Source organism: Molossus molossus, unplaced genomic scaffold, assembly GCF_014108415.1.
Source record: "Molossus molossus isolate mMolMol1 unplaced genomic scaffold, mMolMol1.p scaffold_m16_p_21, whole genome shotgun sequence".
NCBI classification, from domain to species: Eukaryota; Metazoa; Chordata; class Mammalia; order Chiroptera; family Molossidae; genus Molossus; species Molossus molossus.
In genome coordinates, this window is record NW_023425357.1 from 46091515 (window position 1) to 46105707 (window position 14193).

Here is a 14193-nt window from a genome sequence, read left to right on the forward strand (position 1 = left end):
CCCGAGGAAGGAGTGTTCCCAGGTCACTGTGCCCCTCTCCCGAGGGCACTCTGCTTTCCGTAGACAGGCACGTGCACACGGATACGGAATTAACACCGCGTGTTGTGTGCACGGGTCCTGCGGTTGGCATTCTGTTCTATTCTCTCGGTTTTTGAAATTTATCCACCTTCATATCTATATCTATATCTATATATCTATATCTATATTTGTATCTGTCTCTGTCTCTATCTAATCTATATCTATCTATCTATCATCTATCTATCTATCTATCTATCTATCTATCTATCTATCTATCTATCTATCTATCTATCATCTCTCTTTAGTTTGTTCCTTTTAACTGTGGTGGAGTATTCATTTTATGACTAAACATCAGTTTGCTTTTTCACGCTCCTACTGATGAATGATTAAATTTTTTCCCATATCGCCTTGGCCAGTTTGGCTCAGCAGTTGAGCATTGGCCTGCGGACCAGAGAGTCCCGGGTTCGGTTTCCGCTAGGGGCACGTACCACACACACACACACAAATTATTTCTCATATTTATTAACATCAAACATAGAAGAGCTTAACGTTGCCATTTTCCAGATGAGGACATTGAGGCTCAGAGCACTTAGGTACTTGTCTGATGTCGGGCCGTTGATCAGGTTAGGACCAGAATTCAGATCTAGCCTATGTGCTCTCCTTTGCTGCATGTAGCCCCCACAAAAGCCCAGGGGTCCTCCGGACATGGGGTGCACTGCTTGGAGAGGGACCCCAGAAGCAAAGCTTTGTGGATGCCTCATCAGACTGGCCTGAGGTTTGCTTCTCTGTTTCCTGGTCGATCACTGAGCAAAGACCTGTCAGGAGACCGATGATGTGGACACAGTCCAGAAGAGATGATCGCAAGTCATGGGCTCAAGACCCACATCTGCCACTTCTGAGCATGGAACTTTGGGCCTGTAGCTTAACTCTTGTGAATGTCATTTGTAAAACAGGGATTAACATTCACACCCCTTAGACGGGTTGTGAAAGTCAAGAAAGCTAATGAGCAGGAAAGAACTTTGTGGATAAAACATGCCACATTTATAGACATTTTCTTGTTTAATGCTGCTGATGGAAATTCAGAAAATGTCATTCAGCTTCTGGCTCTTGACAATTTGTCACGTCTAAGCGAGGGAGAAGAAGTTAACTTTCAGGTCAGGCTTGCCCCGGGTGCCTTGGGAATGTGAGCCAGGCCTGGGAGCAGGAAGGGTGTTGTCCCAGGGGCTGGCTGTCCAGGGCCCTGTGAGGTCTGAGGGGTGGCTCACGTGGCAGGGACCTCAGGTCTGGCCAGTGGCAGAACTCCAATCGAGCCAGCATGGGAGTGTCTAACTTTGGGGACCAGGGGCCAGGGCTACGGGCTTTTCTGATCAGGTGAATGAATGTGGGTCCTTGTTTCTTTGCTTCAAGAGAGGGGCTTAAAGACAGTGACACATTTGCCAGAATGGGCCAGATTTGGGTTCTGGGGTGTGTGCCAGGGGGGCTGGCGACAAAGAGAAGGGAAGATGTGGTTCTAGGGGTGAAGTGGTGGAGGGAGCCTGAGGGGCCAGTGTCTCCAGAGCCACGGGTGGTTTGGGTTCCACTGAGCGCAGGAGGCCGTGCTGCCTGGCACGTGCCAGCCATCAGAGGCCAGCATGGGCCCTTCACACGGTTTGTCTCCTGTTACTCTCTTCTTGGTTCTTCAGCTTCAGCGGGATTCTGACGCCCAGCTCTGTCCTCTGGGTGCAGGAATGGTTTGTGAGCCCCCCGTGTCTTTGTTTTTCTAAGTGTTGTAGACCTGGCCTTGGGTGGCCCTACATGGGTCCACTACCCACAGCAGTGTTGGCACAGTGGACAGTCAGAGCCGGAAGGACCTTAGAGACCTGAGACCTTAGAGACTTCCTTCCTTCGGCAGGTGAAAGTCTCAGGACCAGAGAGAGGAGGAGACTCGCTCAGGACCTCACAGTCACTGGATAGCGGGTGACGGTGCAGAGCAGGACCTCGTGCTCCTCCACTGAGTGTGGACTCCTTGCCCCTGCAGTGACTGCCCAAAACGGCTTCTCACTCACAGCTGGCTTATACCTTTGCCAGTAGCCAGGTTTTTGGTGTCTCCCTGGGCAACAGGCGGTCAGTTAGGCTGTATCCTGGGGGCCCCTCTGAGGTCTTGCCAAAGGAGAAAGATGTTTCTTATCCACAGTGTCCTCCACCCCACTGGCCAGTCCCGCAGCCTGGTCAGGAGCGGGGAGTTGGCTACGTGAGTGGGAAATACCAAACCAGTCGCTTTGGCCAGCCCTCTTCTCCGACAGGGACAGCAGCTTTTGGTACTGCCTACCTGGAGGGTTACTGAGATTCTTCTTCAGGGGCCAAAGAAGAATCGTGCTCTGCTGCTCTGTCTGCCGTGAACTCGGGCCTCGAGCAGGGCTGGGAGCCTTTTCTCTGCTGAGGACCATTTGGACATTGAGAACGTCATTCGCGGGCTACACGGGATTATGAACTTGAGAATCAGCCTGCTCTATTTGGTCAGGCTAATTTAGTGAGGCCGTGATATGAACTGGATTGATTTGCGGGCCTCACACGGCCCGCGGGCTGGACATTCCCCACCCCTGGCCTAGAAGGTGGCCATACCTCTGCATGTGTCTCATGTCAGCAGTGTCCCCAGGCCAGGCCCGTGGAGCCTTGCGGTGCATGTTACAAGGGCCACCACTCACACAGAAACGCCTTTAGTAATGCCAGGGTGCACCCCAGGCGGGCTCCGCAGCCCCGCCCTCCGCTCCACCCTGGGGCAGCTGACCCAGTTCCTGCTGCTGAGATCTGACTAATTGTCATCCCCTCCAAGTAGACTTTCACTGAACCTAAGAAGCAGAACAATTCAGAAACCAAAGCAAGAAACAAAAGAGCTGTCAGAAAGAATCCGCAGAGAACCCTGAAGTTGGGCTTTCATAACTGAATAAATACCTCCTTGAGCAATAATTTGTTTGCAAGCTGTTAATTAGCAGCATAATTAATTTCTGCAGATTATAAATAACAGAGCACAAAGCGGCATTCCCTGTAGAGCCAATGAAAAATTACCTAAACCATTTTGAGAACCAAAAATAGTTCATGATTTGACAGACTTAACTGGGCTCTAGAATCTGGATGGTGCTACTTTCTTTTTCCTATGGGTTAAAAAAAGAAAGGAAGAAAGAAAGAAAGGAAGAAGAAGAAGAAACCCCAGAAAATTCAGCAACCATGAGCGTGTATCTGAAGTTAGCAATTTATTGGTGAAAAGCAGTTTCATTAATCACTGCATTCTCTCTAAGCCTGGCATGTCAGGAAGGAAGAAAATCTGTTTATCTCTGCTTCAAACAAACAGCCGCATTAGTAGATTATTCCCGACAGAAAGATTCTCCCTGTACCCTGATCTCGCAACGATCACTCACTGCTCTAAATGAGCAGTTATTTCAGATGTTAAGAAGGGATGCCAATTAGCTCAAGAAAACCCTGCCAAGTGTTTAATTTTCAGAAAATAAAATGATGGTACAGAGGGCCTCTTTCCCTTGCCACCCGAAGCCATTGTTTTCTACTCATCTCTCGCTTTGGGAGCCCCCCTCGGCGTAGGACCTGGACCAGGGCATGCTGGCGAGTGGTACAAATTGATCTCTATGTCCGGAAACCTGAGGATAAGAGTTTTCTTGAAGTTATAACTTTATTTATAACCTGCAATCTTTCCCAAAGGATTTAAGTGATCTACCAAAAGACAAAAAAAAAAAATGATGAAATGAATCCAAGAGTGACCAAGATGGGTGGATGCTGGAAAGAAATTGACCCAAGAGAAATGAAATAGATTTCCGACAGCAGAAGTGAGCAGATGCTGCACTGGCATCATTCTGCTCTGAGCTTCCCAGTAGCCAAGGTGAGAAGGGCAACACGGTGCCTAAGAGCTTGTGCTCCCTGAACGGAGGGTGGTGGAGAGCCAGGGAGCATGGCCTGCAAGCAGTGTAACTGGGGCTGAGGCCTGGGCTCTAGAACCAGGCGAACACAGGTTCAAATCGACCTCTTCATATACAAACTTGCTGACCTGAGCAAGCTATTTAACTTTTCTGTGTCCCAGGGTACTTTATTTAAAAAAGGGCTTCTTTATTAAAAAAATGCCTTGAAATATTTTAGACCCACACAAAGCTGTAAGACTAGGCACGGAGAGTTCTCACTCATTCTTCCCCCAGCTTCCCCGGTGAAAACGTCTTAGATTCAGAAGGACATTATCAATACTAGGAAATTGACATTAATATAATACTAGCAACCAACCTACAGGCCAAATTCAGATTTCACCAGTCCCAGATTTGGCTTTTTATTATAGTAGGATAGTAATAATAATAACCCCTTACACAGGGTTTATGTAAGGACTACACAGCATAACACATGTGACTCACTTTACATAATTGGCCACATAATATTCATTCAGTAAGTGGTAGCCGCCACCTCCCTCCTCATTAACATATGAGCTAACGAGAAGGTCGTTAGCCACAGCAGCTACATGAGGTCTCCTAGACACTAATGTGTGTAATCCGTTGTTATCAGCCCAGACTTCCAGCATAAAGAGGTACATTGAGCCAGGTGTGACGGGTTAGACTAGAGGAGGATTCATTTCCTAGTGAGGACATGCAGGTGGCACGTGTGATCAGGGTTCTGGGGTGAGACAGACGGAATCGAAGCATCCTCACTTCTGTTTCAGACATTGGCTTATTTTCTGCTTCCCCAGCCACCCCGAAAGTAAGAACCCTTTTCTCATCCCTCTGATATAAAAAGAACAAAACGCCTAATTATAGATGGTTCTTTTCGAAGATCGGAGCCAACGCTGCGGAGGCGGCGGGCGCGAGCTTGCAGCTCCGTTGTAGCTGGAGCATTTCTACGGACCCGGTGCTGTTCTGCTCAGTTCCGTGTGACGCGGCCAAGCTCCTGTGATGGCCGTGTGTTCCGCAGTGCTTGCCAGGCACCGCAGGGAACACGCGACGAAAAAGAGGTGACTTTTGCCCCCAAGGAGCTTGTAATCTAGCGAGGCGGGACACACACTCTGATATCTGGTAGTATTTTATTCATCTCTTTGGTAATACTCTCCCAGGCACCAAAAAGTGACCGAAAAGGAATATCTGTTCTAGAAGGTATTGCCCTGACGCTTCTAATATCTTGGGAGGAAAAATTATTCATCTACTAAGTGTTTATTGAATGTCTACCACGCGCGACGCGATTTTCTGTGTGTTGTGGGTTCCGCAGTGAAGAAGTTAGACACTGTCCCTGCTCTAACGGGGGTCGTCCTCCAGCAGAGGAGAAACAGGGAGAGTTGTGTAAAGCATGAAGAAAGCAGAGCGAAGGGTAGCCGACGGAGCCCAGGATGCGGCCAGAACATGGTGATCAAGGAAGACTGCTCTCCAGAGGGGCCCTTGACGGGGCACCGGAGACCTGTGCCAGGCACTGGAGCTGGCCGGGGCAGAGCGGGGCAGACAGCAAACACGAAGACGTTGACGCGGCCCCGCGTCACAGGGGACGGTGGTTGTGATGCTCTGGGCTTGCGGGCACGTGGCACTGTGAAAGCGGGGACAAAGTGCATGGTTCGGAAGGTCGCACACACAGTCGTGAGAAGGATGCTCCTTACCTGGTGAGAGGCAGCTTTCTGGAGGGAGACGTTGAAGTTGGCTCTGAAGACGACATCCGTGCAGACAGAGGAGGGCGGCCTCTCCTGAGACGTGGCGCGAATACAGGCTCCCCCGGGAGGGGTCTCAGTTGGGAGAGCGTGAGACGGGGTGAGGAGTTGGGAAGGCGATTTTGGGGGCTGGAGAGATCATTGTCGATGGTTATCACTTGTAATGGGAATTATTACTACTCACTGTGTATTCTTAATATTAAGGTACTTAAAAATATTAAACACTTATTAAAAGTTTAATGTGCCTATGACTAATACATATTTTACCTCCACCATCTCATTGTTACCCACATTTTATTTTACAGTTGAAGAAACCGGCTCTGAGAAGTGAAGTCACTTGCCCAAGGTCCCATTATTTAGTGGCAGAGCCAGGACCCATGTCTGTCTGGCCTCAGAGTTTATGCCACATGATATAAATCTATATTTTTTGCGCATGTGCTGTTGAATTTTTTCCCCTTAAATCCCGAGATCCCAGAGGATTTGCAGATGCTGATTAAGTTCTACGGGCTAGTGAAGAGTCTAGTGCCCGTCAATGAGATAACTTCAAAGAGTTAGTGACAATGACGCCGTCCTCTGTCTTTTCCAGATCTTGCCCAGGGTCGGTGGTGACGATGGTGTGACGGGGTGTGTCGGGGAAGCTTAAATGGTGGGAGAGCTAGGTTGTCCTGAGCCGCTCATTTTCCTGCTTGGCTCCTCTCGTGATGACGATACAGCGCGTGGTCCTGGAGCGAGTGTTCTCCGTGCCAGGCAATCTGGTGCTTGTGCACATTGAGCGCATGGCTGGGATCGTCACCTATTAAGGCAGCTGCCTTTAAGAGTGCCATGCTTTCTGGGCGCAGGTCCAGAGTGGTAACGCTAAAGCCGACGTGTCTGATTAGAGCACAGGGGTAATGACAGCAAGGCTGTGGCTTTCGTCACACCGCACCCATGACCGGCTAACGTCTCTCGTCCCCCGGCTACAGCTGGAGCCGTGATCTTGGCACCTCCCCTTGCATGCCTGTGCTGTTCTCCACGGCGGACCCTGATCAAGAGGGTAACCGATACAGCACACGTACGAGACCTGGGTTCTGTCCTAAGGTGACACGTGCGAGGCAGCAAGCACATGCCTCAGTCGACATGGCACAGATGTATGCAATACGTTGAATTTCTTCTCCTTTTCCAGCCCTCTCTCTGCCCCATTCTCCCTGGCTCTCTTGTGCTTCGGGACAACCCATTCCACCCCCCCAACCTCACCTTGATCGTCCCTAGACAGAGGTTGGTAGGGCACCAGAGCGAGTTCATCTTGCCTGCCAACTAGGATCGGTGTTTAAGGAGCACTGGATGAAGGCGAATGTTGGAGCTGTGTCCACGCTCAGAAGGAAAGATGCTGTGACTGATCAGCGATGTCTGCATGGATATAGGAATAAACAGTGTGTACATGCACATGCTATGAATTGACCTGGTTGGTTTCTAAGTTTCTGTTATATTTAATGTTCTCTTCTTACGTCTCAGTTATGCATCCTACAGGCAGGAGACCAATCTACACTGCCCTCTTGGGAGTGGATCAGTAGGGTCATCTTTATATTTAAGAGCACATGTTGTTGTGGCGACTGGAACCATGCAAGAACAACGCAAGGCTTGGCAGCTGTGGGCAGGCGTGGGCCGGGCTCTGAGTCCCTGCAGACCCTTTTCTCCTGTGACTCTGGTCTGGTTAGCGTGTGGACCACAAAGGCACTGTGGCTTTGAAGTCTGCTGTGGAAGAACAAATGAGTGAAGACCTGGGCCTCCTTGTGGTGTGGGTGAGGCGGCGCCCTGCCACGGGTAAAAGTGGGGAACAGCTTGGGAGGCGTGGAAAAGGCGGGTGAAGGGTCAACTTTTCCAGGCTCCGATTCACTGCTGCCCTTGAACTCCAAGCCTGGGCAGCACAGGCCTGCCCTGACGCATTATGATTTAAAGCTGCAGCCTCCTCTTTTCTCTTCAGCATGTTCGTCCACATTGTCCATTATATTCTCCTGTTTGGAATGAACAGAAGTTCCTCTTCTCCCCTGGGCTTTCTGGGGTTCCATATTCCTCTCAGTATGCTCTGGGGCACTTAGAGACTTCTGAGCAGGTCACCCAGCGTTTTCCTTCTTGGGGTAATGACAGCAAGGCCACGTTTCATTGTCCACGGGTAAAAATTCGAAATCATAAAGACCTTCTCAATGTAGTAGAGATATTAACCCTTTCTTTGCCACATGTACTTGTCACATATATATTTTGTCTCTATATGTACCTGCTGTAGATTTGCCTAAAGGAGTATTTGTCTTTGATTTTGTAGATTACATCTTGTACATCATCAAATAATAAAAAAGACAAAAAACAACCAAGAGTTATTGAGAAGAGGGAATCCAAATGGCCAATAAACATATGAAAAGATGCTTAACCTCACTAGTAACCAGAGCCACTTCTAATCAAAGGTACAACGCAAACATTGTACGTGGTTACTGTGTGTTATCGCCTAGTGCGGGTGGAGCTGGAGGCGGAGGCGCTCAGACAGTGCTGACGCAGATGGATACTGTTGCAGCCTGTTGGAACGGGGTCTGGCAACATCTCTGGCAAGTCAAGCACGCAGATATTTTGACCCTGCAAGTCTATTGCTTGTTATCTGGCTACTTAAAAGAAATACACTTGTACATAATGTTGTCTGATTCTGGCATGGCTTATAGTGGGTGGCAGAGAAAAGAAAAAGTAAACCAAACTGAATACCAAATAACAATGAAACGTGCCACATCCACAGAATGTGGTATGTTTTTAAAAGAAAATTGTTTTTCTTTATTGATTTTAGAAAGAGATAGAAACACTGATGAGAGAGAACATCGATTGGCTGCCTCCTGCATGCCCCCCACTGAGGATCGGGCCCACAACCTGGGCATGTGCCCTGACCAGGAATCCAACCAGCGACCTCTTGGTGCAGGGTGGACGCTCAACCACTGAGCCACACTGGCCGGGCATGTGGTACATTTTGACCAATAAACATAAAGAGTTAAATCTGATCATTTAACTTAGAGGAATTTCTGTAACATATTGATGTGTTGTTACATAAGAAAAGATAGATGCGAAGGTAGGTATAGAGTATGATAGCATTTTTACAGTAGTAAGAAACAACAACTATACAATTCTAAATGCATATATTGATGCATGTACATTTTTTGCTTGATCTTGAATAAAAATCTTGTGAAGAAACACTACGCCCTTAAGGTGGTGGAGGAATGAAAAGCAGGGAAAGAAGTAGAAGGGAAAAGGGGCAAACAAAATTAAATGATGGATTTAAAAAGAAAATTTTTTTTTAATCCTCACCTGAGAACATTTTTTCGTTTTTTGTTCAGATAGAGTGGGATGGAGAGAGAGGAAGAGAGAGAGAGAGAAACATCGACGTGAAAGGGACACATCGAGTGGCTGCCACCCGCATGACCCAACCAGGGCCGGGGACAAACTGCAACCGAGGTACGTGCCCTTAGTGGGAACCAAACCCGGGTCTCTCTGGACCGCAGGCTGACGCTCTAACAGCTGAGCCAAACCGGCCAGGACTAAAAGAAAACTTTTTAATCAAACAGAAATATAATATGATCCAACTTATGAAAAAGTATGTGTGGATGTTCTTCCTTAGCAATATATGAAAGCATGGTATAAAAATATTAACTAAGATAATCTCTGAATGGTGGGATTTCAGATGATGTTTACATTTTCTTTGTGTTTCTTGACTTTTTTCATGATATGGCCAAATAATATCATCAGAGTTGATCTCTCTTTCTCCATCTCTGAATTCTGCTTTCTGTTGGTTTTATTCTTAGTTTCTCTCCCAGTGATACTCATGTTGAAAGAAAACCCAGATTGTATTCTGTCATCTCAGGATGTCCAGTGCGAGAACTTATTGTTTGTAATAGTTCCAGCACAAAGTCCATACTCTCGTTGGCTTGACTCTGCATCTCAGTCCACTCTTGAACCAATCACTGTTGCCAAGGACATAGAATACGCTGATTGGCCAGGACTGGGTCACATGCCCAAACCACCTGGACCGAGAGTGGGAGGGGGCGGTTTCCCATAGGAAACTCTATATGCTCTTACCAGAATATGGATACATTACAAGGGATTATTATCAGAATATGTCCATTCAAAGAAGACGAGGTTAGCCTTTCCAGAGAAAGGGAAAGTTAAGCTACAAGTTTCTATTTGAATGTTTAACTTTCTTTATATATTGAGCAGGGATTCGGTTGCCCGCAGCAGCTCCATTCTGATATATCATATATGGTAGTCTGTTTAAGCTCTGCGAGCTGAGGAAACAAGCTTGGGTACCACATACTGGGAGAGGTATTCTACCCTACCAAAGAGTCATTCTGACAGGAACCCCACTTCTGTCACTGGCCTTGGCTCAGCACCTATAAAGTAGGGGGTGAGCGTGGGAAACCTTGACAAGAAGAAAGAAGTACCCACGCCATGCTTGCCAGAAGAGCCACGTGGCCTTGGCCTTGGCATGTCTGCTTCAGCCTTCTGGTTTCACACAGATGGGGCTACTTGATGGAGCAGGGCTACTTATAGCTGCATAGCTGCAAGAGACTCTGGAAAATGCTGCCTTTAGCTTGGTAGCATCGACTGTGAAGAAACGCTGGGAGTTTGGAGCAGTAGTGGGCAAGCCATTCTGCAATTTCTGTCATATTCCATTCCATTAATTACTTAACACCACACCTACTCTTTCTAGTCCATTTAAACCTTCAGAAAATAAAAGCATCAATGACATGCTCTTGCTTAATATAATGAAACCTATCCCTGGAACAAACAAACAAAACTTAACCCTTACTTCTAAGAGGGAAGATTTAAATCCTTTCAGTCATTGCATTCATCTCTGAGTGATATTACATTCTTTTTCTGATCCTAATCCTATCTTGATATTTGCAAGCTACAGTGTAATTTGTAAAGCTAATCATTATGTACATCCACCATATAAAATAATAAGAAAAAATAATATTAGTTAACAAATATATATATACTAGAGCAAGAAAGAACAAGGGGTAGCTTCTTCAATGTCAGCTTCTGCAATGTTACATGAAAATGTAGGTGGTATTTACAACTTCTTTTCTCCACATTCCAGCCCATATGCCCTTTGCCTCAGTCAGCATTCAGCGGAGCGGGGTTCATCTGGTAGGTCATTCATGTCCATGGGGTTTTAGCCTTGGTGGTATCACTAGTTTGGTGTTTCTGCCATTTTCACTAATTTTCATCACTAGATTGGCAGCAGTAGGAGCCTTGGGTTCCCCTCTGACTTTCCTCTTAGTACATGACAAAAGACCCCCTTCCTCCTTCTCACAGTAAAGATGCGTCATCTTAGCCAACACTTTCTCTTGAGGAACATATTGTGGCCAATAGGAAGTCTCAGCTTCATATTCAGTAGAACAGTTGTGTCCTTTGTGGAAAAACATTTGCCCTCCAGAGTATTAAGACCCTTGGGTTAGGTTACAAAGTATAAACTGTGGACTGTCTAAGACTGCAGCTTTGCTACCAACCCCCAAGGGTCGATGCCATGATCCTCCTAACTTTTCTTGCCTCAGGCCTCCTGCAACACAAATCAATCACAAATCGAACCAGTCAAATCAAATCAAATCAAGTCATTGGATCTGAGGGCTCATGAAGGCCAACTGGCTGGGTTGGACCAGCTGGAGAGCATTCGTTTGCCCTGGGTCTCCCTCTAAATTGGCAGCCTATAGCTTACTTAATAATTACTTCTGGTATCTTCTGCTAATTGGGATAGAGAAAAATGCATTAGACAGATCAATATCTGCATGCTAGGTGCCAGAGGCTGTATTGATCTGCTCCACTAAGAAGACTACATCTGGAATAGTAGCTGCAATTGAGGTCAGCACCTACTTAAGCTTAGAATAATGCAGTGTAATTCTCCAAGATCCATCTATCTTCTGCGCAGATTAAATAGGCAAACTAAGTAAGACCGTGGTAGGGTTGTTCTTCCAAGACTTGGTTGGTGGCACTAATCTTTGCACTCCTATAGGGTTTAGTGCTGTTTTTGGTTTACTATTTTTGTACGGGGGAGAGCTCTAGGAACCCCCCCTTGGTCCTTCCCGCGTAACCCTCTCACTCCACAGGTGTTCTCAGAGTATCTGTTCCTGCTGTGAACTCAGGAACTGGGGAAATAACCAAGATGGTTCATGTAGCCACTGAACCCTCTGTTAGATAGCATAGGCCTAAACCCCACTACAGCCCCACTCTGACCTCAGTCCCCAGTTGTGTCCCCAGTTCCCAGGAATCAGTGATGATTCAGAATAATGCGGTCCTGTGATGTCACAAGGGTCTGTGTATTTCCCCTTTCCCACTGCAGTTAAAATGGCAAAGGGCCATTATGTCCCTTCGGGGAAGACTAGGAGCAAGATTTGCAACATATACTTGTGATATGATTGCAGGATCCTTCCACAGGGCTTTCTCCCCCAAGGTATTCTGGGTCCATTCTGAGATCCAATTCCCAGAATTGGGCTGGAACCATGGTTCTCTGCCATCTTGACACAAGTCAAGCTTCTGTTGACCAGGTCTAGAGTTTTTCAATGAAGCAGACCAAGTTGGACTGCGAGCTGTCTTGAGAACCCCCTGAGCGAGTCTAGCAAACCATTCTGGTAATTTCCCAGCCACGCTGCCTGTTAGCACCCACGTGCACTTGGCCTCTGACGCGGTGGCACCTGTGCACCCGTTGAAGACAGCCCTCTTCAAGGGAGCGTCCTGCAGCTGCTTTCGAGCAGTAGAGCCACAGCGTTGCCTCGGAGACTCTGCTGCTCACATCGGTGTCCTTCTCAGGGCTTCGGGACTGGGCTGTTTCGCACCCTCTCACAGGTGGGTGCGTGGATGGAATGTAATGCTTTTGCTCCAACATTTCTTTGTCCCTGCATCTTTGGAGTCTTCCTTCTGCATCATTCCAAGGAATTGCACGAATATTGACTTATTTACAGTAGGCCACCACTGAGTCAAGATTTCTGTCGCTCTGGCCAGTTTGGCTCAGCGGTTGGAGCATCGGCCTGAGGACCAAAGAGTCCCGGGTTCGGTTCCCGCTAGGGGCACGTACCAAAAAAAAAAAAAAAAATTTCTGTCAACCAATGGGACCACTCCTAGTGGCTTGAGTGAGCCCATTGGCTTTGGAATCTCTGGTAAATAAACTTCCGATTTAGCCTCATTCAGAACTGTTATGCCCTCTATAATTTATGATCTTCCCACAAATGTTTCCCAAGTTTTGCTGACATGATTTAGCAAAATCTTGCCGTTTTTATAGTGTAGCTTTCTTTTCTGGTTTTACTGTGTCTGATGACCAGGTCACGTGGAGGTGTGTGACTCGGCTGTTAGGCCTGGAGCCTAGGAGGGTGGTGCAGGGAGACAAGGAAGTGATGGGCACTCCTGTGATGGTGACTGCCCTGGACGATGCCTCTGTTGGCTGTGCTAGCAGGTGGGGCCAGCTTCATCAGACAGAGGAGAGGCTGCTTCTGTTGGCAATTAGAGGTCAGACTTGGAAGGTTAAAGGTACGCAAGAGTCATTCAGATCTTCTCAAATGTCACCGTTTGTATTCTCCACATCCCAGTCTTTCCGAATCAGTAGCGTGCACAAGAGTCCACTTCGTTCTAGACGCTCTATCCCATCCATGCCGAGTAACCCGAGGATCAGACTTGGCATCCTACGTGTGTGGCTGTCTCCTTTTAGGTTCGGCCTAGAAACTCTGATTCTCTGACTGTGCCTTGGGTAGAGAAGTTCAATCATGAACTTGTTACTTTATTTTTAAGTTTGCCAGTGCCATTGGAAGTAGCAAACCATTCTGTTGTCTTATTGCTGTGTAAGAAACCACTCCAAAACTCAGGGGCTCAAAACAAAAATCAGTTATTATCTCTCACAATTTTGTGAGAGACACAATTTTGAATGACTTGTGGGGCAACAATCAGTGGGTCAACAGGAACTGGGACATTTAAGATGGATGCTAGTAAGCAATGCTGGATGTTGGCTGAAGATGCAGCTGAGGTCATCAGCTAAAGGATACCTCAGTTATACTCTGTTGCCTCCCTTGATGGTTGCTGGAACTCCCCTACAGCATGGTGGCCTGATTCCAAATGACAGTGTTCTGAGAGATAAAGATGGACATTGCAGATCTAAGGCCCAGCCTCTGAAGCTGTACAGGATTAATATTGTTACATTTCTATTCATTGAATCAATAACAGGGACAGCCTAGGTTGTCAAACTTCAAGGGAAGGGGTGAAGGAAAGGTGGATGGGTGACAGAACTTGTGACCATCTTTAGCCCACGATACCAGTTCACTTCCTGTCTCCCCAGGCCTTGTGCTTTGTAGTAGTCTGTAGCAGCAGCCGCACAGGCCTTCAGAACTTTGCCAGAGTCCCATCTTCTCCTGCCAAACTGGATCTGCATCGATTTAAACTCAACCAGGTCCTCATCGATCTCATATTCCCATTTTCTTGAAGATTGATTGCCTGTAATCATTTACTGTATTACTTAAGGTCCTTAATTGCAGACA